General features: G+C 46.5%; 1 protein-coding gene across 4 annotated transcripts in view; it reads left to right on the top strand.

Annotated features, from left to right (window-relative positions):
- The window catches only part of Clic (chloride intracellular channel protein 5), a 233,265-nt gene that overhangs the window by 162,502 nt on the left and 46,542 nt on the right, over positions 1 to 24,221 (top strand). The gene's annotated exons all lie outside the window — the stretch shown is intronic.

The following is a 24,221-nucleotide window of genomic DNA, read 5'->3' on the forward strand; positions in this document are numbered from 1 at the left end:
GCGTGCAGCGCTTTGCTCACTAGGTGTACACCGTGACTGCCAATGCGGCGAGTTGCCTGCTGGGTAAACGCGGTGACGAAGAGCTTTCTGCAAGCATTGCGCTTTCCACGATGCTCTAGCAGTTCTGAGAACGGACGGAGGTGCGTCTGGGCTGCCGCTGTATAAAAGCGTGCAGCATGGTTACAACAAGGCTACGCTTGATGTACGGTGCGCGTGTTGGTATAATACACAAAGGTTTCTTTGTGCCCGTGATCCGCACTGCTAAAGTCTGCGTCAGCGAGCTACTTGCATTTCTGTAAAGCGGTGGGTGCATTACATGATCCTGCACAACGAAGTGGCAGCGATTGGCAACCCAGTGTGGCAGCGATCAGCGGCCCAGCGTGTTCAGGTAGTCTCCTACAAAGAGTGCAGTAGGCCTAAAGCGACGCTACGCCACATGGGGCCCGAGCAGATAACCAGGAATGCTAAATGTGGTAAGGGTTCTCGTAGGCGATAAGTCACATCGGCGCATTTGAAAATCTGTGGTCTCGACCTCATCTTTTTTTTTTCCCCGGTGATTACTCGCAATATGTCATCGCTGCAATCGCGCTGAAGTCGGAATAACTTATCAGCTGACCTCCACACTTATCAACATGACGGAAAACTTTTCACGGCACATTGTGGCATCTGCAAGTTCAGCTGTGCAGTAAAGTTTCGGGGTGTAAAATGTTATCGCAGTACGCATTACGCACTAAACGGTAGGTAGTCCACGAATGCATTGGTCTCCATGAGACTTAGTTGGACGTTCGTCGCAACTATGTTTTAACCCTTATAGCAGGTATGCACTAACAAAGTTTGACTGTACAATTTTGGTTTCAACAGAAAAAGCTTTGTCTTTGGCACTCAGTTCTAACTTTTTAGAATTAGCAATAACTGAGAATATTGCTAGCAAAATTTCAAGCTATGTGTAAAGTGTTGTGTAAAGTGTAAAAGCACAAAGGAACTTTTATGCAGCGGGGGGGGGGGGGGGGGGGGTTCCACATATGAGACAACGCCATCATTGTCTGCTTCTGCGTCATGGCTGTCTCCCACTGAGTGCAGCAGCCCCCTCTCTCAATTTTTTCTCGTTTTTGTGATGTACAGTACTGTCCACTGTTACGGGCAAGATTTGTATGAATGCTGTCTATATCGCTGACCCTCTAACATCCAGTGAAAACAATCTCCATGCACGTCACTAGTGTCAACATGAGTCAGAACTGTGAACTTGTGCAAATATAAGCCAGTGTTCTTCTGTAAGAGAGCGAAATCTAAACGTCCTGAGCTTAGAGGTGTCCCCTTTGACAGTAGTATATTGTAGTAAATTACTCATTAGAAGCTCACAAGTAGCTTGTGTACTTTCTTTAAAAAACTATGGACCATCTCCCCAAAGGGAACCCTGATGGGATGCGAAGCAGCAACGGTGCGCACGGCGTCGACCTGGTTGAAACTGTCGTCGTGGCGGGTGCTGGAAGCACGGTTTGCTCAAGAACGCAAAGACACCGGAGACGAGACGCGTTGAAGACTCTTGCGCTTGGCTTCCTTAACTCTCGTCTTGTCGGTGTTACCCACGCGCCGTTTGTATTTTCAAACGCAATCGGTGTAGACTTGAGCAGTGGAGAGGGTGAAGTGAGAGAAAGCTGACTTGCGGCGAGCGCGCGGCAGCCAAGAGACAGACTTCGCTACGCACTGCTAAAAGGGCGTGAGCTACTTGGCACTGCTCCAACACCTGCGACCAGGGGAGGGACAGCGTTATGCAGGCTAGTCAGAGCTGCTTCGCATCTAAAAGTTAGTGATGCTGCATACAGGCCAAGTGAAACCACCAACGCTGATCACACAAACTAGCTCCAATCATTTGGTTGAGGCTGTTATGACCCTTGTCAGTAGGCGCCATGCTGTCACTGAGAAACGTAGCCGGACAGCGCTCCTAACCAGCGTCCAGCGGCGAGGAGCGACAAAGGAATTAGAAGATGGTCTGGAGCCAATGTTCCTACAAGCGATTCCTCCGGGCTGGTTTTCTTCAGCGAAACGTCGAAGCAGACCGACCGCGCAGGTCGTGTCTCCGCGATTCAAGTATCTACCACTTGGCTGCCCTTCCTGAGAAAGACTGAAGCAACCCAACCTCCAAATTGTTCCTGAAAGGAACCCCATTTCCCCTCTCCTCAGAGCGTTGCGTTGGGAGATGCAATAACTATTCGGAGGACAGTGTTTTACTGACTGATGCCCTGTGGGCGGTGTCTTGTATGTGTGATTAGCGTTCCAATCGAGGAACCTAAAAAGAGGAGCCTGACAGGGTTTATAACGACACTGCAAAGTGCTGGACGGGGCTCTGAACCATGTAACGGTTCAACCACCACGCTCGTGGTTTGTAAAACTCCTAACCTCTCTATGTTGTAAATAAGTGTAAATAGTGCCATAAATCTGTTTTCCGAAACCCCATCTTGTCAGCATTCTTTCCCTCCACCCGAAGTTACGCCACGCTACCACAGGAGACTGGGTCCGACGTAACCCTGACATTCCGGCAACACACGTGAGCGGGGAAGCGCCTGGTAGATCCTGGTCTGCAACAACTGGTGATCAGCGGTGGGCTATGAAGCTACAAGTGACAACAATCTGTCCACGGGAACCAGCTGACTCTAGACATGGATCACGTATGGGTGAGTGCTTGGCTTTTCCTTTGAGAGAACCAGGTTCTAAAGGAGGGTCAATTTTAGTGCTAATAGTTAACTTTGCCGAAACACTCAGTTTGGCCGTTTCAGGAAGTGATTTTTGGAAGTAGTGAGTACTCAGTACGATCATGGACTTACGGGAGCTGCAGAAGTCAGACTTGTTGCTGTTGTGTGAGGAATTGGGATTGATACAAAGGGTTTGGCACGAAAAACCATAATCATTCAAGCTATTAATGTTTTGGGGGCTGATGATGAGAAACTCAGCGAAGAATGGGATCTCATCATTGAAAGAAAGTTAGGAGCAGCTCAGATGGAAGAAAAAAGATAAGACGAAAGACCAGACCTCAGGATAAAGTTTTTTGAACAAGATAATGAGTTGAGTAAGAGGTTGAGACCCCAGCGAGGAGTACTTCTTCTCGACAATGAGGCAGAGTTCGAGATGTCTAGGTACATGCAGCCATATGAAGTATCATGGGTTTTGGGCCTGTATCTTAGACTCTCGGAACGAAAGTGTAGGCAACTGTCGTGTGAGCGAGACACCTGATCTCAGAAGCTACTGACGGTTCTGCCCTGCGAGGCAGCAAATGTTGTTGCGCGATTCGGTGAGCAGAACGCGATCAGCTACGAAGTTGTTAAAGCAGAGCTAATCAGGAGATTTGGAACTTTTGTTAGCAAAAAGAAAGAAAAACTCGGACCAGAGTCTGAAAGCGAGGCGCGTCGCAGAGCACCGGAAGTTGAGGTGCCTCACAAAGCGCGAGAGGAACACGTCGCGCCAGAGAAGGGCCTGCTTATTCGAAAATCCATCAAGGTAGAGTATGCTGAGAACGAGGCCTTGGCCGGTCTGGAGGTAAGGACGATGTCGAAAGACTCTCCTTGCGTGGATGAAGAGAGCGCCAGCAGCTCTAATGGGCTCAGTAAGGAGCTGGAAACTTTCTTCGTGCCTCAAGAGAACCTTTCGACATCGTCAAATGTAGGCATAGTTAGCGCAGTGGCTGATGAGAGCAAGAACGCCACGCTTCAGCAGTGCAGTGGTACTATCGAGCTGGTTTGCAAGCATCGCAGAAAAAGAAAGAAGCGGAAGTGTTCGGCACCGCCTAAGCCTCGGACAGGTCCCACCCCGTCGCGAGAAAGATGAAAGGGTAGGCCTTCAGTCTGTTTCAGGAAACCTCAATGGGGGCGTTCATTGAGGTGCAAGCGGCTAGACAGGTGTAGAGGGGGGAAAACGAGGTACGCCACCTCAATAAAGCGCGGGGTTCAGTTCGAGGACTTCGGGAAAGCGGCCTTATCCGAAAGGTGCAAGTCGAAAGGGCAGAGTGGCTAAATACCGCGTAGGGGTGAACACAGACACAATGGCCCAGGCTTCCCCCTGTTTCTGGTGCGCCTTTTAAATTCCTGTGGAGAGCCGGCTGAAGTGCAGAATGAGGCGGGACAGCAGGACACAGCCTAGTGTTTGTGCAATTTGTGGCATCCGACGTGCTTGAAAAGTGCCGGGACCGGGACCCCATCATGTACGCTTCAAAAGAATCTAGTTGAGAAAAGGGGCACGGTCAGTTTGAGTAACTTTTGCACGCGTGTCCTACATATGTTTACTCAGTGTTACTTTGTAGATGCAGATTTCAGTCGTTTTGATTTTGTATAGGTTACGAAAAGTGGTGTAAGGAAAACCGCCGAACTAAAGGCTGAAAGTTAGCATCGAAGTGATTTAATCATTACCGCAAAAGTGTGCATAAATTAAACACCGAGAGAAATGTGTCATTTTTCTAGTGTTTTGTAGGTTTAGTGTAATGTTCTATGCTGTCACTGTCATGTGGATGCGGCGTGAATGAGCATTTGAGGAAGATGTTAGCATGGACCCATTGATTTCATAAAATGATTGGCACGACATGGTACAGTTATCGTTATGCGCTATGAGAATTGAGAACCATTGGTGCAAGATTTTTGCAGAAAGCCAATGCAATTGTTGTGAGGTGGTTCTGATGCGTTTTCACCTAGGGTTATTTTTGCGTTGTACATGGTGTGTTACAACGTAACGTAAGAGTGTTAGAAAAACTGTGAAAGATTAGGCATTTGGTTAGTAGTGCCATGCATTTTGCAGTGCTGTAGGAATGAGATTAATTGAAAATGCTCGGGATAGCTCACTGGTTTTTTTTTAATCAAAGGCGTTAGCATAGGCAGGTAACTTTAACTCAATGAACCTTCTAGAAGGCAGTGTTTGTCTCTGTTTTCTTGGTTTTCTTTGAAGACGATTAATCAAGTGATTATATGAGCGGAACAGTAAGCTTTTCCCTAATGTTGAGCAAACGAAAACTATTTTGGCCACAATGTAGACCAAAGTTTCAGGAAAGTTAGATAGCTTAATGTCTCAATAGTAGATAATTATTGTCGGCCTTAAACAAAGACGGACATTAGGACAATTTTAGCACTCGCTCAGTCCAAGTTCCTGACTGATGCTCTCAGCTGGACAGAACCGATGAAAGTGGTCAGAGATGAGCAGAAGGAGGCAGCCATTCTATGGCAAGACGACAGTGGTAACGAGGAAAGATGCGCTCTACTGAAGCCAAAAATTGGACCGCCGAGAGATGATGTGCTGCACTTCAGGAAAAGAGTGCGCTTGCCTTGTGTAGGGTATTCATTTTAAATAAATTTAAATTTAAATAAATTAAAATTAAATTAAATTAAAATGAAAAAATTAAATTTAAAGCAGAGACAGACCATTGTCCCCTTTCGTGGCTGCAAACCGTGACATCGAAGAACGGTCACCTCTTGAGGTGGAGCTTGATTCCTGAAAAATATCATTTTGACATTAGGTATAAGAAGGGCAAATCGAATGGAAACACTGATGCACTCAGCCACTCTTTCTAAGCTATCTAGGGGTCCTCTTGATGTATCAAAATTGATATTTAGTTTTTTTTTTTCGTGCAACCTATTATGTGAAATGTGTATGGTAGCACGTCTGGTTTCTCAGCACAGGTAAGTCCTGAGAGTTCTGAGTGTGAGCTTTTCGTGTAAAGCTAGCAATGAAAATTGGTTTACCATCCCTCTTTTGGCTTGGTTTGTTCGAAGGGGGCCTAGTGCTTGCTTGTACATGTGGTCGAGTTGCAGAGACGCTGTCGAAGTTTTCGGCAATTACCAAGACCATGCGACAAGCGAAGGCGAGTTCCTGCTACAGATCCTTTCGTCGTCCCTTCAAGCAGCAGCGGTGACTGCTGCCCTCTGTGACTCATCTGGCGAGAGGGAAGCTGTTATGACCCTCGTCAGTAGGTGCCATGCTGTCGCTGAGAAACGTAGCCGGGCAGCACTCCTAACCAGCGTCCAGCGGCGGAGAGCGACAAAGGGATTAGAAGATGGTCCGTGAGTCAATGTCCCTACAAGCAATTTCTCCAGGCCGGCTTTCTTCAGCGAAACGACGAAGCAGACCCACCGCACAGGTCGTGTCTCCGCGATTCAAGTATCCACCCCTTGGCTGCCCTTCCTGGAAAAGGCGGAAGAAGCAACCCGACCGCAAAATTGTTCCGGGAATTGATTGATTTGTGGGGTTTAACGTCCCAAAACCACTATTTGATTATGAGAGACGCCGTAGTGGAGGGCTCCGGAAATTTTGACCACCTGGGGTTCTTTAACGTGCACCCAAATCTGAGTACACGGGCCTCCAACATTTCCGCCTCCATCGGAAATGCAGCCGCCGCAGCCGGGAATCGAACCCGCGACCTGCGGGTCAGCAGCCGAGTACCTTAGCCACTAGACCACCGCGGCGGGGCAATTGTTCCGGGAAGAAACCCCATTTATCCTCTCCTCAGATCATTTCGTTAGATGAAATAACTATTCGGCGGAGTGTGTGTTGCTGACTGATGCCCTGTGGGCGGTGTCTTGTGTTTGTGATTGGCGTTCCAATCAAAAAAGAGGAGCCTGACAGGGTTTATAACGACACTGCAAAGTGCTGGACGGGGCTCTGAATCATGTAATGGTTCAACCACCACGCTCGTTGGTTTGTGAAACTTCTAACTTCTCTATGCTGTAAATAACTGTAAATAGTGTCATAAACCTGTTTGTTTTTCGTATCCCCATCTTGTCAGCGTTCGTTTCCTCCACCCAAAGTTGCACTACGCTACCGCAAGAGACCGGGTCCGACGTAACCCTGACGTTCCAGCGAAGTACTTCAGCGGGGAAGCATCGGGTAGACCCCGGTCTGCGACAACGGGTGATCAGCGCTGGGATCCGAAACGACTATTGGTGAACAGCGCTGAGATCCGCAACAAGGCTCAATCAACGCTTACATAAAATGAGGGCCACATAAAAAATGTTTTAGCATGTATACCACAGAACAACATGCATGCATAAGCGTTCATATGCAAACAAGGTACCCACTACGTATAGCCCTACTGCGGTTGTGCAGAGCACTGTGGCCGTTTCGCACTGGCTGATGCATCAAACTGCACGAAACGTTCACCGTTGTAAATAAATATACAGTCGCCGACCGATTTTCCGGACTCCAAAAATTCGGGCTTGTTGGATATTCCGGACTTCATAAATGCACCGTCAGGGATCCCATGGAGCTAATGCATTGTTTCGACCGATTTTTCGGGCGAATTTGCCCCTGAAAGTTCGATTTTTCGGACTAAATCGCTCGTTTTGTGCCACGCCCCAAGCCATTGTGAACGCCGCCATGTTGGATTTTCCGTCGGCTTGGCTAAGCTTGGTCTTCAGATGCCTTTCCTGCCTCCGAGATTGGATTGCGCACGCCATATTTTAAGTTTCGGAGGCCGTGTTTGCTTTCTAAAGACGCGGTGATGGATGCCGTTTTTTCGTCTTCGGTCAGCGCTATCGTCATCACATCGCACGGGGAGGAGGCGAAAGAAGGATTCTTTTATTGTCGTTGCAGCTTTTTTCAGTCGCCATTCTGCACGTGTTGTGTCGCGTAGCGTCGAGACGTTGTGTGCTTCGCAGCGGCTATCTGCGGCATTGAATTTTGTGTTCTCGGTGCCATGGCTCCGCTATCTGTGCCATCGCGGGAGCCAGGTGGTGTGAAGAAGCGTGAGAAGTATACGACCCTGACGATGGAGAAGAAAGCTGCCATAATCAAGCTAGGTGACAACGACGACCGCCCGCAGCCGTCGGAGATCGCCAACGCGGTGACAATTTCGTCGAGCGTTTACAGCGACGATGTCACCTTGGCGCAAATACAGGCAAACCAAATTGCCTCCAAGCGTAGTTTGAGGCAAGGCAGCATCAAGGACTTTTTTAAACCTGCCTGATACAATAAACTTCGGATTTTTGGCAAAAACGAATTTTTCGGACTGTTCGATTTTTCGTACTTTTTTTCGGTCCCCGCCAGGTCCGAAAAATCGGTCGGCGACTGTATATGCAACTAACATCCCTGCACTTCTGTCGCTCAAGATGTCGCGTATTCTGCAAACTGTCTGTAATTGATATTTATTTATTTATTTATTTATTTATTTATTTATTTATTTATTTATTTATTTATTAGAATACCCTCAGGGCCCGTAGGGCATTACAGAGGGGGTGGGTACAACATATATAACACACAAGAAAAAAAGAGAAAATAAAGAAACAAGTATCAGATGCGCAAATCAGGAAGGCAACATAAGTCAACTAAAAATGTATAAGAATTCAAGCACATACAAGACAAAGATAGATAATGAAAACTGCGTATAGTTACAAGCATTGCTGAGAAATTGCAGTCTTGAATAACAAAGGGTCTGTTATTGATACAACGGAAGAGGGAAGGTGGTTCCAATCGGCGGCTGTTTTCGGTAAGAAGGCTGCTGAAAAGAATTTAGTGCGGCAAAACGGAATGGCAACCTTATGCTGATGATCAATGCGCGATGAGTGGTATGACGGTTGTGAAATGAGGTCTCGCTTCATTGATGGATTGTGAAAAAATATCTTATGAAAAAAATGCAGTCGCGCCAGTTTCCTCCGGACAGTTAAATTGGGTAGGTCAAGGTTAGATTTCATTTTTGATATGCTAGCAGTACGGGAATAATTAGAACAAATGAACCGAACTGAGCGGTTCTGAACAGATTCTAACGCGTTAATTAAATTTTGCTGCACGGGATCCCATATAGCGGACGCGTACTCAAGCTTTGGGCGAATTAGTGATCGGTATAATAGAATTTTGAGGGACAGCGGAGCGCGAGAAAAGTTGCGGCGTAAGTATCCTAGCGTTCGGTTAGCGTTATTACAGATGTAGGTAACATGCGTGTGCCAAGATAGATTGTTGGTAATGTAAACGCCGAGGTACTTATATGAAGAGACATGCTGGAGGGGAACGGCGTTAATTCTGTAGGTACAGGGGGGAGAAATAGATCGCCGGGTTATTGACATGCATTTAGATTTGTTAGAGTTGAGAGTCATAAGCCATTTATTGCACCAGGTTGAGACAGTGTCAAGGTCTGACTGTAGAAATTGGTTATCATATTCATTGTTTATTTCGCGGTAAATTACACAATCATCTGCAAATAACCTTATAGCGGAGTTAATGCTGTCTGGGAGATCATTAATATATATAAGAAAGAGTAAAGGGCCTAATACGGAACCTTGGGGTACGCCGGATGTTACTTTAGAAAGAGGTGAGTTATAGCCATTAGTTGTTACAAACTGAGTGCGATTAGTCAGAAAGCATTCAATCCATTTAAGAATGTTCGGGTCAATGTTTAAGGCACTAATTTTCAGGAGGAGTAATTGGTGAGGTACTTTATCGAAAGCTTTTTGAAAGTCAAGAAAAATGCAATGCACAAGTGAGCCGCGATCTAAAGCCGATCCTATGTCATTAGTAAAATAAAGAAGTTGGGTTTCACATGAGTAACTTTTTCGGAATCCGTGCTGGTAGAGAGTAAAAAAAGAATTTGATTCTAGGAATGAGACAAGGTTGGAGTAAATTATATGTTCTAACATTTTACAAGGAACACTGGTTAGGGAAATTGGTCTGTAATTGAGAGGAGACTGTGTGTTACCAGATTTGTGCAGAGGGACCACCTTCCCCACCTTCCAGTCAAGCGGCAAAGTGGAGGTCTGAATAGATTGCGAAAAGATTAAGGACAAGTAAATTGATGAATACAATGCAGAGTTTTTTAGAAACTTTGAGTTGATTTCATCTACGCCACAAGAAAAGGATAACTTAAGCTTGTGAATTAAATTTTGCACTCCAACGGCATCAACGGTAACAGGATACATGGGTAAAAAATCACGACTAGGCATTTGCGGCAACGCAGAAGCAGAACAACTTGAAAAAGAAGTAACAAAAAAATCATTTAATGCAATGCAACACTCTTCACAGCGAACTGGCTGCCCGTCTGAGTTCGTAAGCGAAATGATTTTCTTTTCCCTAGGTTTAACAGTTTTCCAAAACTTAGAAGGGTTGGTTACAAGAATTGAAGGAAAGGTATCATTAAGAAAAACGCGCTTGGCTTCCTTGATAGCTGCTCTGTATTCGGAAAGGACAGATTTGTACACGTGCCAACGGGCTAACAAATTAGTCTGCTTTGCCTGACGGAACAACCGTTTCTTTTTATTCCGCAATTTTTTAAGTCAGTTGAGAACCAAGGGGGGCGTTGGCGACCCTTGATAACGTATGTGGGAATGTATCGCGTGATTAAATATTCAACTTTCATTTTGAACAAGTTCCAGTTTTGTTGAACGCTGCGATCAAAGAAGCCATTAGCAAAGCTCTCAAAATTCGATTCGAGTTCACTGTTGATTGAGTCATAATCGCCGCGTGAGTAGTCTCTTATTGTTTTCCAATTGTTTGACCGACGCCTTAAAGAACCTGTTAGATTGAAGTGCACGAAACAATGGTCACTTATGCCTGGGATATATGAAATAGAATGGACAAGGTCAGGTACAGTGGTGAGAATCGGATCAAGAACATTTGATGAATTGGGGCCCATTCTTGTTGGTTGCGTTACGAGTTGGGTAAGGTTAAAGTCTTCGCACAGTTCCACGAAATGTAAACTGTCGGCTGAAAGTGAGCTTAATGAACAGGAAGGAAGTGAGCAGTTTATTTTCGGGTAGTTAAAATCGCCTAGAATAAAAACAGGTGTATGCGGGTGCCTTTTGACAATATCATTCAAAGCATCATGCAGTTGCTCGCAAAACTCTGGCGTCGCACTCGGAGGGCGGTAACAGCCACAAAATATGACATTTTGATAGTTGACATTGAGGAAAACACACAGACAAATTCTAAAGGTGATGCGATTACTATATGGCTAGAAACTATATAATCAGCTACGGCTATAAGTACACCACCTCCTGGCGATTCTTCTCTATCACATCTGTAAATGGTATAATTATTTTCACAATCGAACAGCTCTACACTTGCAATGTTAGGGGTAAGCCAGGTTTCCGTTAACACTACAACATCGGCGGCGCAGTCATCAAAAATTGAAGATAATGCATCCCGTTTGTTAAGAACACTTCGTACGTTAGAATATAAAACTGAGTAGTTACGATAAGTAGCCGAGGGGTGAACTTTGTTAGGATAAGAGCGTATCTTCGTCGGCATGCGTAGCGGAGGACGAAGCTTCTGATGAGTTTTGCGCATTTGTATGCAGCTCACAAACGCTGTCGGTCACCAAAGAGTACACAGAGCACTTTTTGTTGATGTAAAGCTTATTGTACTTGACGGTATACTTCTCGCCACTCGCCCTGCCGAATTCAAAAAGCTTCTTGCGCACGCTTCTTGTTGCGCGGCAGAAATCCTCGCTGATTGACACATGAGACTCGCGAAAACTACTTCTAGACTGCAGTATGCTTTCTCGGAACTTAAAAGAAGCAAATTTTACGATCACTGGTCGAGATTTGCCAACTACGAATCTGCCTAGCCTGTGCGCGCGGGATATGCGGTCGTCGCTACTTCCCAAGTTTAGCTTCAGAGTTTCATTAAGGATTTGGCAAACTTTTTCTTCTGATTGCGCCCACGTTTCCGAATCGCAATCTTCTATTCCATAAAAAATCAAGTTTTCTCGGCGAGAACGATCTTCAAGTTCGTCAAGGCGCTTGTTAACCGAAAGTACCTCCGGTACCCGTTGACGATTCGGCTCGCTGTCTGAGACCCGGACACATTCCTCAACTGCGCATAATCGGTTGTCTAATTCTGCCACTTTTTGTTCAAGAGACACTTGCGCTTCTCTAACTTCGTTAATGGATTCCATAAGTTCTTCGTGTTTTGAGTCTATCTTAGAGTGCAGCCCCTTAATCAACGAGATTAACTCGTTATATTGCTTCCCCGTATCTTCTTTTGGCGGGCCCGGGTTTTCCTCAACATCGCCGGACATAGCCAGAAGCCTAACGACATGAACGCACTCACAAATGGACATAAGCAAAACTTGTGGGCATGGAAGCATGGAAGATATTAACATATCTGCGTACCTTGCAGGGCCTGTGGGGTCCGACTGGTTGTTTTTGGTTTGCGCTGCCATCTAGGCTGCATCACTTTACGTGCTACCCAAAATAAAACGAGAGACTGTTTTAATGCTTGCCAATCTCAAGTCCGACAATTACGACTGTCGAAAAATCAGCTTAGCTGGCATTTAAATTCCTGCTGCTGAGGCACCTGAAGGCCCGGATAGGAAGCTCGCACCAAGCCATTTGCTTGTTGTCGCCTCATCTTCAAGAGGTATTACGCACAGCCAGTACCAGAAGAAATGGGATATTGGTTTCAATTTTCACAGTAAGTTTACTGTGTGACAGGCCCTGTTGAGTCGTCAACAGTGGGATCAATCTCTATGCTAATGAGAAGCTTTGAGGATGAAACTTGTATCTTAACAAAAAAAACTTCCTAAATGGTTCGGGCTGTTCGGTAGCCAACAAATTTTTCATACTCCGCAATTTGTACTTTGTGGATATTTTGGACTTCATAACTACACCGTTCCATACTACTACAATTGAACCTCTTTATATAGACATGCGCTGGGGAGCAACTCTCTTCTTTTTTAAACAGAGTACCACATATGCGTTTTCTTGTCAACTCCTATTTTATTCTAGGCATGTCTTTTACACTCATTTACTTCTTACATTAGGTATCTTATACCCATTTGCCTTGTACATTAGTGTCTCTTATAAACGGATTTGACTGTAATGAGATTTCACACCCGATCTTTTCGGATGAATTTATGCTGTAAATTTTTAATTTTTCAGACTATATTGCTCATTTTGAGCAAGGCTGCTGCATTTTGAAGCCATAGTGAAATTTTCTCTGGCTTGGCCTAGGTAGCGTTTCAGTGGCCATATGTGTAGCTATGATTGGGAACACACAATCTTTCAGTTCTACAGGCTATGCACGCTCGTCCTTGGCATACTGAACGCTGTAGGGGGACTGCTTTTTCTTTTTAAGGGGGGACTCGGGTACTAAAATGGTGAAAAATGACCATAAAGTCAATTTTTCAAAAATCCAATTTTTAGAATTTTTATTCCTATGCACACGTGATCTGAAATTGTGAATGCTAAATTCGATAAATAAATGAGTCATAATTTGTTATGAAATCTCCACAGGAGTCGCAGGACGCCCCACAAAAGATAAAATTTGTTCGAACTTCGCGCGCACACCCCCGGCGAACGAAGAAGCAGCTGGTGGATCGCCATCATCTTGAGCTCGTTTTGAAGTTGATTTCTTCGTGCGCATTTTGCCACCCTTTAAAATGACGTCGCATGAATAAAAGGGCTGCCCTCGCCCCATTTTCGAAGCCACCTTCCCAATTACTCATTGGCCAGAGCGTGCGCGCCAAACAAGCCCCCTTCCCCCCACGTCTCTCGCTTCCCATTGGCCAATGCGGCCAAGGTGGCTGCGATTTCTTAACGCGAGAGCTCGTGTCGCAGAAATTCGGCCGTAAGCTTCAGCACCATTGGTTGTGAGTGAAAAATCATCCGGGAGCGACAAATTGAGAAAGAAGCAAATAATAAAATAAAGAATAAACTTTTCCGTCCCATTGAAGATCGAACCAGAGCCGTTCACGGGGCAAGCAGGTGTCCTACCACAAAGCTATGATGTTAAAGGCAGCTGCTTTGGGAAAAAAAGACTGCATAAACGCCATGTAGTGAAAGGAGTCTCCTTCATGCATTTTGTTCGACAGGTATCACGACAAAAACTAGCCCACACGGCGATTTGTAGGCGCATTTAGGAGGCCTCAAACTACGTCGAAAGAGGCCAGGATAGTGCAGCCATCGCCGCTAAAAAGACAGAGGCACTTTCAAGCAGCTCTGGAAGTAGACAGCTGTGTTTATCTAGTGGAAAACATGTCATGCCCTTCCAGAGGCGTTTATCAAGCGAACAGCAAACGCTTGATAAGAGTGCTGAATGCTGGGCGAGTTGGTAATTCATAACTGCAAAACTGCTTGAAAAAGCAGCAAGAAACAGAGAAGGCACACACACAAGTGCAGACTACCAACTGAAAGTTTATTGAAGGATACACATATATAACTATCAAAAAATTATGACGTGAAAGATTAAAGGTTGGCGGATAAGATACACTGCACCCATACCACATTTAACAAATGTTTCCCAGTGATTGACATCACAATCCCACCACTGCTTTTCTTTGCCTTCTGTTTTTCTATTCACCACTGCGCAGACTCGGCCCAACTTATTCCTGGACGAAAAAAACCACTCTGACAACGAATCTTGAATGTAAACATTCGACAGAAGTCTATCTGGTTGGGTTTAAAACTGGGAGATGATGAAGACTCTAACCCAAAAGTTTGAGGAAACCCGACATTTCGGAACCGACTTAATTCCTTCCTGAGGGGTGCCTGCGGAGACTACATAGCAGCGGCGTCTTCAAAGCACTCGCAGAGTGGCTAATGACCCCCCTCTTTCTCTCTTATGTTTTTTCGTAGAGCGCAGTCCGTGTGAATACACTGGAAAAAGGGTTTCGAGAGAGCGGCTGATATTATGGGCTGTTCTCTGTATGTGCCACGACTCGAGTAACAACCTTCTCCTCCAGTTCGGCTCGTTTTCAAAGATGGCCGTCGCTTCAAAATTTATTTTGTGATCCAACGTCTCAGCATGTTCGGAGACTGCGCTGCACTCTTTGTAGAACTTCGGCACATCACTGGCGTGTTGCTTCAGTCGTTCCGATAGGTTTTTCGTCTCGCCGATATACGACGAGGGACACTTGGTGCACAGAATTTTGTAAACGACACCGGGGCTCCTGTCCATTGTTAGCCGGTCTTTCAGGCGAGGGAGAAGGCGGCCCAGCATGCACGAAGGCACATGCGCGATGCGAACCCCTTTCTTCCCGAAGATCCGCACCAACATCACGCTGGTTCCCTGAGCGTATGGAACCGGTACGCGTTTGTGGGAGCGGCCAATAAGGGTGACTAGGGTTTTCGTATCCTCTGTTGCTCTGCGCGGCGGGTGGCGGCTCGAATGAAGTTTTTTTGGGTATCCCGTTTTTTCTGAGGTCAGCAATTACGTGGGCCTCCTCTTTCTTTCGCTCGGTGTCATTAGAGCATAAGTTCCTAGCTCTCTTCAGTAGCGTGTTCACAACCGAGGCCTTGTGGAAGGCGGGGTGGGAATAATCGAATTGAAGGTAGCGGCCATTGTGCGTTGGCTTTCTATGAACGGAGAACTCCAGGCAGGTGCGCTTTCTTGCCACCTGGACGTCGAAAAAGGGCAGGCAGTGGTCGCTTTCACACTCGGTCGTGAATTGTATGGCTGAGTGCACGGAATTTGGGTGTTGTCTTAAGTTTTCAATATCAGCCGTCTCAATGACGCAAAAGCAGTCGTCCATATAACGCAGAAAAAGCTTGGGTCGCGGCGAGAAGGAGCTGAGTGCTTTCTTTTCTATGAACTCCATGGTCAGGTTTGCCATCGTAACAGAGAGAGAAGCTCCCATCGCGGTCCACTGTTCTGCCTGAAAATAGTTCCTTTGTAGGAGAAGTACGTACTGGAGAGGCAGAGCTTCAGTAGACGACGGAGCTGGTCAACCGCCAAAGGAGTCCTTCCACTCATACTTGTGTCCTCCTCAAGCTCAGCACGGGCAGCGGAGACAACTAAGGGAACTGACACGTTGGTGAACAATAAAATGACGTCAAATGAGACCGTGCTCTCGTCATCGCCGGTGCTCGCATCTGGCGCTAGCTGCACGAAGTGGCTGGCGTCACGAACATGAGTTGGTGTCTTCCGGGTTTGTGGGGTGAAGATTTGGTGTAGAAAATTTGAAGGGGCTCGGCATGGTGAGGAAGTGAAGTCTACAATCTGTTGGAGGGTGACGTCGGGCTTGTGAATTTTTGCTAGTCCATAAAAACTCGGTGCGGATCCGTTACGGCAGATTAGTCGCAGGTAAAGTGTTCTGAGATTTGGGTAACGCTTGAAAAGTTCTGCGAGTAGCTTGTTTAGCTGCGTGTATGTGTCCCCTTCTAAAAGAGCTGAAACCTTCCGATCGTAGTCCCCGCTGTCCAATACCACTGTCGAATCGCCCTTGTCGGCGGGCAAGATGACAATGCTTCGATCCCGTCGGAGTTCCCGAAGTGCCTGGTTCTCCTCCATGGTCAAGTTCTTTTTTCCTTGTCTTCAAGACTTTTGGGTGCACGTTAAAGAACCCCAGGTGGTCAAAATTTCCGTTGCCCTCCACTACGGCGTCTCTCATAATCATATGGTGGTTTTGGGACGTTAAACCCCACAAATCCTTGTCTTCAAGACTCATCTCGACTTCAGCTGCACCTGCAAAGAAAGTAAAGTCGTTCCTCAAAGCCTGCGCCTTAAACTACCTGTCCCGACCCCTGAGAGCTTGGAAGTCGTCATGAGAGCCGAACAACAACTGATTAACACCCGCCTTCATGAAATTAACGCCTCTCTACGGAGAAAAGAACTAGACCTGTTCTTCACCAAGCGTCAACTTGAGCACCGCATCTCTGAGTTGATGTCTGTGGTCGACGCGTTCGCGGACTCCGTTGCAGCATCGGCGGCAAAAAAGCACTGAATCGCTCAGGATAAACTCTCCCACCTGTTTGACCGGAGTTCCTCACAAAGCATCCGAAATTCCATGTTTGTCACCACTCTTTCATCTCGTCCACTCACTGATCGGGAAACTTCTGCTGTCCTAGCAGAGTGACATAGCTCTAACATGTCAACGACGCCCCGTCTACCGAAAATTGTCGCGGCTGTAGAGGAAGCCGTCCAAAGCGTGAGGCCGGGCGCCAGAGAAGAAATTAGGCTGTAACCAATTGGGATCCTTTCGAAATCACCGTCACAAAGTGCCCCTAGACGAAAAACTTACCGGAACAACTGAAGCAACACGCCAATGATGTGCGGAAGTTCTACAGAGAGTGCAGCGCAGTCGCCGAACATGCTGAGACATGCCTGGATCACAAAATTAATTTCGAAGCGATGGCCATCCTTTAAAGTGAGCTGAACTGGAGGAGAAGGTTGTTACTCGAGTCTTGGCACATACAGAGGACAGCCCATAATATCAGCCGCTCTCTCGAAACCCTTTCCACAGTGTATTCACACGGACTGCGCTCCACAGCAAAAAGAGAGAGAGAGGGTCATTAGCCACCCCGTGAATGCTTTGAAGACGCCGCTGCTAAGTAGCCTCCGCAGTCACCCCTCAGGAAGGAATTAAGTCGATTCCGAAACGTCGGGTTTCTTCAAAACTTTTGGGTTGGAGTCTTAATTATCTCCCTAACAGCGAATCTGTATCCCACATTTTTCAATTTATGGGAGAAGGCATGAAGATATGGAATTCACGTAAAAGGCAAACTTTTATCGATGCCCACCATGTGATTACCGCCCTGTCGGAGTATTTTTAGCAATCTTTCACTAAGAAGACCCAGCTTTCTTTCTGGAAAGTTCGATAACCTAAGCCTGGCCATCAAAAGCTTCTTACATTTGATGGGGGTACGACTTGCGCAAAGCAGATTCAAGACATCACGTGGCAACACCATTCTTGACTAACTTTGAGTGACAGGAATGAAAATCAAGAATGGGCTTAACCGACCTAGGCGAATGCTGCCAGCACGTGTGCTCCTGCCCAATCCTAATTTTTGTATCCAGAAACAGAGTGCAGCCATCTTTTGGGACCTCAAAAATAAATTTCAAACCCCGTTCCTTCTCTTAAATTTCAAACCCCGTTCCTTCTCTTTGAACATTTTAAACACATTGACTTTGGAACTCGCGCAATTGTTCATTTCAGCAAACACCAGATAATCAACGTATCTCATTGTCTTAAGTGCTAAACTTTCTAAGCCCCCTTCGGGGTCTCGATCTATCCTGCCTAAATATGCCTCACTCAGTTTAGGCGCAACACGAAAGTGCTAAACTTTCTAAGCCCTCCTTCGGGGTCTCGATCTATCGTGCCTAAATATGCCTCACTCAATTTAGGCACAACACGGGAACCGATGCACACACCCGATTTCTGCCTATGCACACCACCTTTCTATTCTACCAAAGTCGAGCGAAGATACATTGACAACAGTTCCAAGAGAGCCTCTACAGAGACTCTGCACCCATTTTGGAACTTTAGATAGTCGTTGTCTTCATCAAGGTGTCCTGCTCTAACGAGTAGAAAAGGTCCTCTGCATCTGTGCTTAACACTGACATATGACGGCAGGGGATCCTGGACGTTTCGAAATGAGAGGTGCTTTTGCAGAAATCCTGTTGCCAAACATTGCCAAGTTCCGTGTCCTTCAACAACTACTTTAAAGGGGTAGCCCTTCTTAAGTGTTTTCACGGTGAAGAAAAGGCTCAGCAAATTTCCTTTCTCACCTCACATTACCGCAGGCAATCTTTCAAGCTTCAGTTGTTCCAGTAAGGCAAAGGCCTTTCTTCACCTTCCTCGGTTCTTCTTCAGTCTGCTTGAGGTTCTTGTGAGCAGCTTGCATGCCCTTCTCAGAAAAAGTACTCTCGTACAAGACAGCGACACTCCCTTTTTTGTCAGCATAGATAATGCGAGAAAACGCTAGATAATGTGCTGCCATCTGTGAGGCATTGTGAGACCCTTTATGGCCTCCAAGATCGCGAGCCCGCGGCGTAAATCTTGACCATGAGACGCGCGTGCGTGTGTGCGTGCGTTCGTGTACTGTGTGTGTGTGTGTGTGTGTGTGTGTGTGTGTGTGTGTGTGTGTGTGTGTGTGTGTGTGTGTGTGTGTGTGTGTGCGCGCGCGCGCGCGCCTTGTTTCGGATTGAGAAATATTGTGAAAAACGTGTCTCGACTACAGCATAGCGCCGTTCTAGCAGAGAGAAGTGGCCACACTGCACAGTCACTGCATCACAATAAATACGTCATGCGTGCGTTTGTGTGTGTGTAACAAAACATATTAAGAAGTATGCATTTAGCGGTTGAAGAGCGCACTAGGGGCCAGATTTCGCTATTGCGTTCAACTCTCGTAGGCGAAGCTTTAAGGTCCCCCAATTTTTTTCCCTGGTTTTTGTTTGTTAGTCGCTGGCTCCCGTCTCACGCATGTGTCCGTCTGTTTCCCGCTCGTGCTACGGTACAGACGCAATGACTTTCTGTTATTTTGCCGGCATGACTGGTAACACTCGCCTAAAGATGTGCCAATTCTACAATAAGAAACGAAGGTGTCCGTGGAACGTACCGCAGAAGAAATTCAACAAGGTGCGGCCGAAGCCCTGCATTTCTTCGAGCGCTCTCCCATGCCCCTCCTAATCTCACGTGGCATACGTATTTTCTGGCGCTCTGCTCAAAACACAGTCTACTTTCGGGTGCCGCGACTCCGGCTGTCGGCTTGTCAGTTGATGCTTTTTGGTGAACCGTGGCTGCCATAATCATGCAGGTATGGAACCTGCATTGCGGGCACGCCTTCAAAGGATTGCCAGCACAATGGATTCATACAGGGGCACGCTGTGCCTCACACATGTTACACGCATGCGTGCAACACGACGAACAAGTGGCGCAGACAGCTGCTTGCAGACTGACCGAAAGTCGTAGGCCCTTGCCTGACCAGTCACAGCATATTTGGCTCAGTGCATCAGAGATGTGGCACGGCGCATCGCGCAGAGGCCTGAAAGGCCCGGAAAGGAGGAGGGATTGTTTTGCGGCGCAGGCGCAGTGGTCCTGTTTTTCAGAAATGCACATGAAGAAGAAAATTAGTTTTGTGGTGACGGCGAAGCAATGGATTCAATAGCAAGAAGTTGGAATGCCACACGAAGAAGGGCCAGCAAATCGATACAGGCAATGCGCCACTGAAATATAAAGGACGCACGAAAAGGCGCACAGGGCGAGGGCTAATGAAAAACTGTCACGGCTTGACTCTGCAGAAGCGTATCGCTTAAACACCAAGAAGGATGCTAGAAAAGAACACACATGTATCCACAGGATGAGTGTAAATTAACCACTGTCACAGTTGTTACTTCTTGGTGTTCGAGCAGCATGGGGCATGTGTCAACTGTGCACAAGCCAGCTCTGTTAATGAATGATGGGGTGCCTTCAAATTTCAATGTTATTGCAAGTGTCATGTGGTTTTTCTTTGTATGCAAAGACACTTTGTCCACATGAATGGTTGGACTCCCGAAATGATTAGAATAAATTTCAAGTCACTTTCAAGTTTACCTAAATGCTCATTCTCCCAATCGAGGCCCATTGCAACCGTGTCCAACACTGACGTAGCTTTATGGGAAGGGCAACGAAAGTTGTAGTGACATCACACCAGATCTGTAGCTAGGTGAGTGACGTCCGGACTTCCGCCACATACGTACCGGCCAAGCGTCGCGGCTGCTGCAGCTAGTGGCACGTTTCTTTCCAGGTGCTTATGTGGCACATGTGTGCGAGAGCAGATGATACTCGGCATGATGCGTGAAAAGCTTTGTGTGATCTGTGGCTTTGTATGATCCGTGACTAAGTCACCTACACTGCTACGTACCGGCCCAACTCGGTGCCCGCAAACAGAAACTGACAATTGTCCACATCAATAAGGCGATATTAAATTATTTAGCAAAAATAAATGAGTCTTGGTACGTGTATCCTGCTTGTTGAAGCTATAAGAAACGCTTGCAGCAAAGAACACACAATCCACTTATATTGTGGCACCACCCCTATAAGGCCTGACCACAGGATATGCATTGACCACAGATATGCATTGACGATGCCATGTCTTTTTGACATGGCATCGTATTCTCTCCCTATGGATAGTGAAGGAGAGGGTGCGATGTCACGTCAAAGAGCGGCGCTCTGAAACGCTGCAATGTTAGCGTGAGGTCGGGCTTTAAAGGTTGGCACTTTCTCTGGTGGGCATGACTTACTCCTTCTAATCGCGTGCCATTTGTGGCCTAAGCATCGCTGATGGCTGTGCACATTTAGGGGAAGCCTCTGTGCTTTTCGTGTGACTTGTATGAGGCAAAGGAAAAATGATTTTGTGCTACTAATATGATGATTTTGTGCTACTAATATGCCACTGACTTGTAAATAACAGATGATGGTGTCCATCAGTAATTATTGTGTTAGAAACCACACTAAAACATGTGTATGATGTTTTCAAATAAACATAGTGTGTAATAATGTTTTGTGCTACTAATATGCCACTGACTTGTAAATAACAGATGATGGTGTCCATCAGTAATTATTGTGTTAGAAACCACACTAAAACATGTGTATGATGTTTTCAAATAAACATAGTGTGTAATAATGTGTACATGATGTGTAAACATAATGTGAAAACATTTGTGCACAGGTTCACTATGCGTGCACTGTGGTGACATTGAAATATTCTCCCAATTGTGCAGAACGCCAGCACCGCACCTTTGTTAGGTAACCCCTTAAACGCTCTGTTGAATAAGCATGAGCGCGTGCAAAGAAATTAGGTCCAGTACATGCTGATGAGGAGCAATAACTGTACTGACCAAGGTCGTCACTCAGCATCGGTCATGCTTTCTTCTCGCTATGTCGCCGCCACTTCGGGTCTGAAAAAGACAGGCAGACCTACGGCGAAGGTGAAATCTGCTAGAGAGGCTAGAAAACAATGCTAGCACAAACGCTTTCCGTACAGCTTCCCACTTTCCCTTCCAAACTATGCTTAAACGAAAATAAAGCAACTGCTGCAAGTTTTTTGCACGTGCGATGCATGAACCTGCAAAATGGTGAACCCGGCGTTAGCTTTCCTTGCAGATGGCGTCGATGAAGTGCAGACCTCCTGTACATATCTTTATCCTTGTGTAAGTGAAGTGACATTATGCTGATAGTTTTTAATCTGTTTGGTGAATTTCACTGAGCTCGTAGAAGAGTAACCTCAACCTCTGTTGTAAGACTTCATTGTGCGTTGTGAATTTTTTTTCACTGTACTACTCGCACAGTGATCCAGGCGAGTCATTATAACTTCTTTAATATATACATTTATTCATCTTTACATAAGTTAAATAACACTGTACAATAGATAATCCTCATGGATGCTAGTTTATCGCCATTTTGATGGTTTGTACACCCGGCACACACGCAAGAAACTTTCTGCTCGCGCTGTGTCCGAAATTCATACAGCAGCTTGGATGTCGTGAGACCTCTGGAACACGTGCTGCATGCCGAAGCTCGGGCGACTATACTTAACGAGCGCAGTCGCTGGCGCACGCTATTTCGAGGTGTAATGAAAGTCCTCGTAAACTATCTGTGCTACTAAACTCTGCTTCACGTTCAGTTAACTGACAGCATGAAAAACACTTTTGCTATTGGAGTGATCATTGTTTTTCTAGCCAGTGTCCTTTGGGTTGTGCGATCTTGTGTGGATATGATACAGGTAGTTTTAACTCTTATCAATAAATGAGATACCAGTAAATTGTATTGTTATATGAAATAATAAGGCTTGATGTCATCTGCAAGGAGTGCTAGCCGCGATGTCGCAATTTCGATGGTCCATGCATGCATTGCACTCACAAAAACGTGATGCACACGTGGTGCGTACAGGGATTTCGACATGACTAAATACCCCCGGAACACCTCTTGCACGCGGTGCACATACAGGTGGAATCGGACTTGTCTAGAGCACCCAGCTGGCTGCTGCAGCTGTAGTTTTCTTCAGAAATATGTAAAGAGAGACGCCGTAATGAGACCAAACATAGCCATACTGCGTGTTGTGCTACAAGCACAACATGCAGCACCAATAGAAGCACCAACCGAAGCTTGAGCACCAACGAAAGCTCGAGTTTAATGGGATAGAAGCCGCGGCCAACGACAGTGTTGACAGGCACGCTCTCTGCTGCTTGCTCTAGATCTGTGCGATCTTACGCGTACGTATCGACCTCCGAAATGGTGTGATCAAGGCTCAACGTATACCCCCATACGACAGCTCTAAAAAGCGAAGCACTTTTTGCATAGTCTGTTTGCATTGAGAGTACAAAGCAAAATGGTAGTTTTTTAAAGTGTTGTCAGCGTTTAGGCTAGAGCATCATCAAATCATTCGCACCACAAATTTAGTGACACGCAGTGTACCAACACCGCTACGCACAATTATCTGACACGCTCCCTCTCACCTTTGCCTGGCCTCCTCAACTCATGAGGCATGCTGGCGATTGCAGAGTTCTCATGAGCGTGTCCAACGATATTTGAGCTTTTGCCAGTCAGACCTTCCAGATGGCACACCGACAGGTTGCGTGCCATCTCGGAGGCAATCCCATAATGCGCCTGGCTGCATGCACACTTTATGGCAACAAAGACGAAGATCGCAGCGTGGCTCATGTCTGCTTTGACAGGTGCCGCCACCCTACCAGCCGATCTTACTTCCCCACATTCTACAGCCTACGACAGCCGAAAATGTGCCATGACAGGTTGCGTGCCGTCTCAGAGGCGATACCATAAAGCGCCTGGCTGCATGCATACTCTATGGCAATAGAGACGAAGATCGTGGCGTGGCTCATGTCTGCTTTGACAGGTGCTGCCACCCTACTAGCCGATCTTACTTCTGCACATTTTACAGCCTATGACAGCCGAAAATGCTGAGGCCCGTGTGCTCATACTTAGGTGCACGTTCAAGAACCCCAGGTGGTCAAAATTTTTGGGGCCCTCTACTGCGGCGTTTTACAATAATATGGTGATTTTGGGACGTTAAACCCCACATATCAATCAATCACCAGCCTACGACAGCCAATCCGATCACCAGCCTTGATGACGTGGTTGCTGACGTGCTCCGGCCTCGTCAAGCGGCCAGTGCACGTCACTCTGAATGGGCGGATGAAAACGCAGTCTGCAGCAATCGGCAGTGATTCTCAGCTTAAAGCATTGTAATAAATTAAGCAGCTTGTGCAGAGAGCTCAAATCAGTCTCTAAATAGTCCTTGGGACTTGGTCTACCGGCCCAGTGTGTTTGTACAAAATCGTCAAAGCCGTTTCAGGGTCTATTTAACGCCCCACTGATCACACCCTTAAAGTCAAATATAACAATGCCCCCAACCCCCACCCCCCACCCCTTGCGTACCTAGTTCCTTCCTGCTTCTTTAACACGAGCACCACATTCCTCTCTGCTTGCCTAACAATCAGTGGCAGGCCTGGCACGCGGGGTGATGTCGCATCTGCACTCTGTGCTAAGGAGATGAGTCGGCTCTTTTTATATCTGCTTTAGCTGCATTCGTCGCCACCGTTCACAC

This window comes from Rhipicephalus microplus, chromosome 5 (assembly GCF_043290135.1).
Source record: "Rhipicephalus microplus isolate Deutch F79 chromosome 5, USDA_Rmic, whole genome shotgun sequence".
Classification (NCBI taxonomy): domain Eukaryota; kingdom Metazoa; phylum Arthropoda; class Arachnida; order Ixodida; family Ixodidae; genus Rhipicephalus; species Rhipicephalus microplus.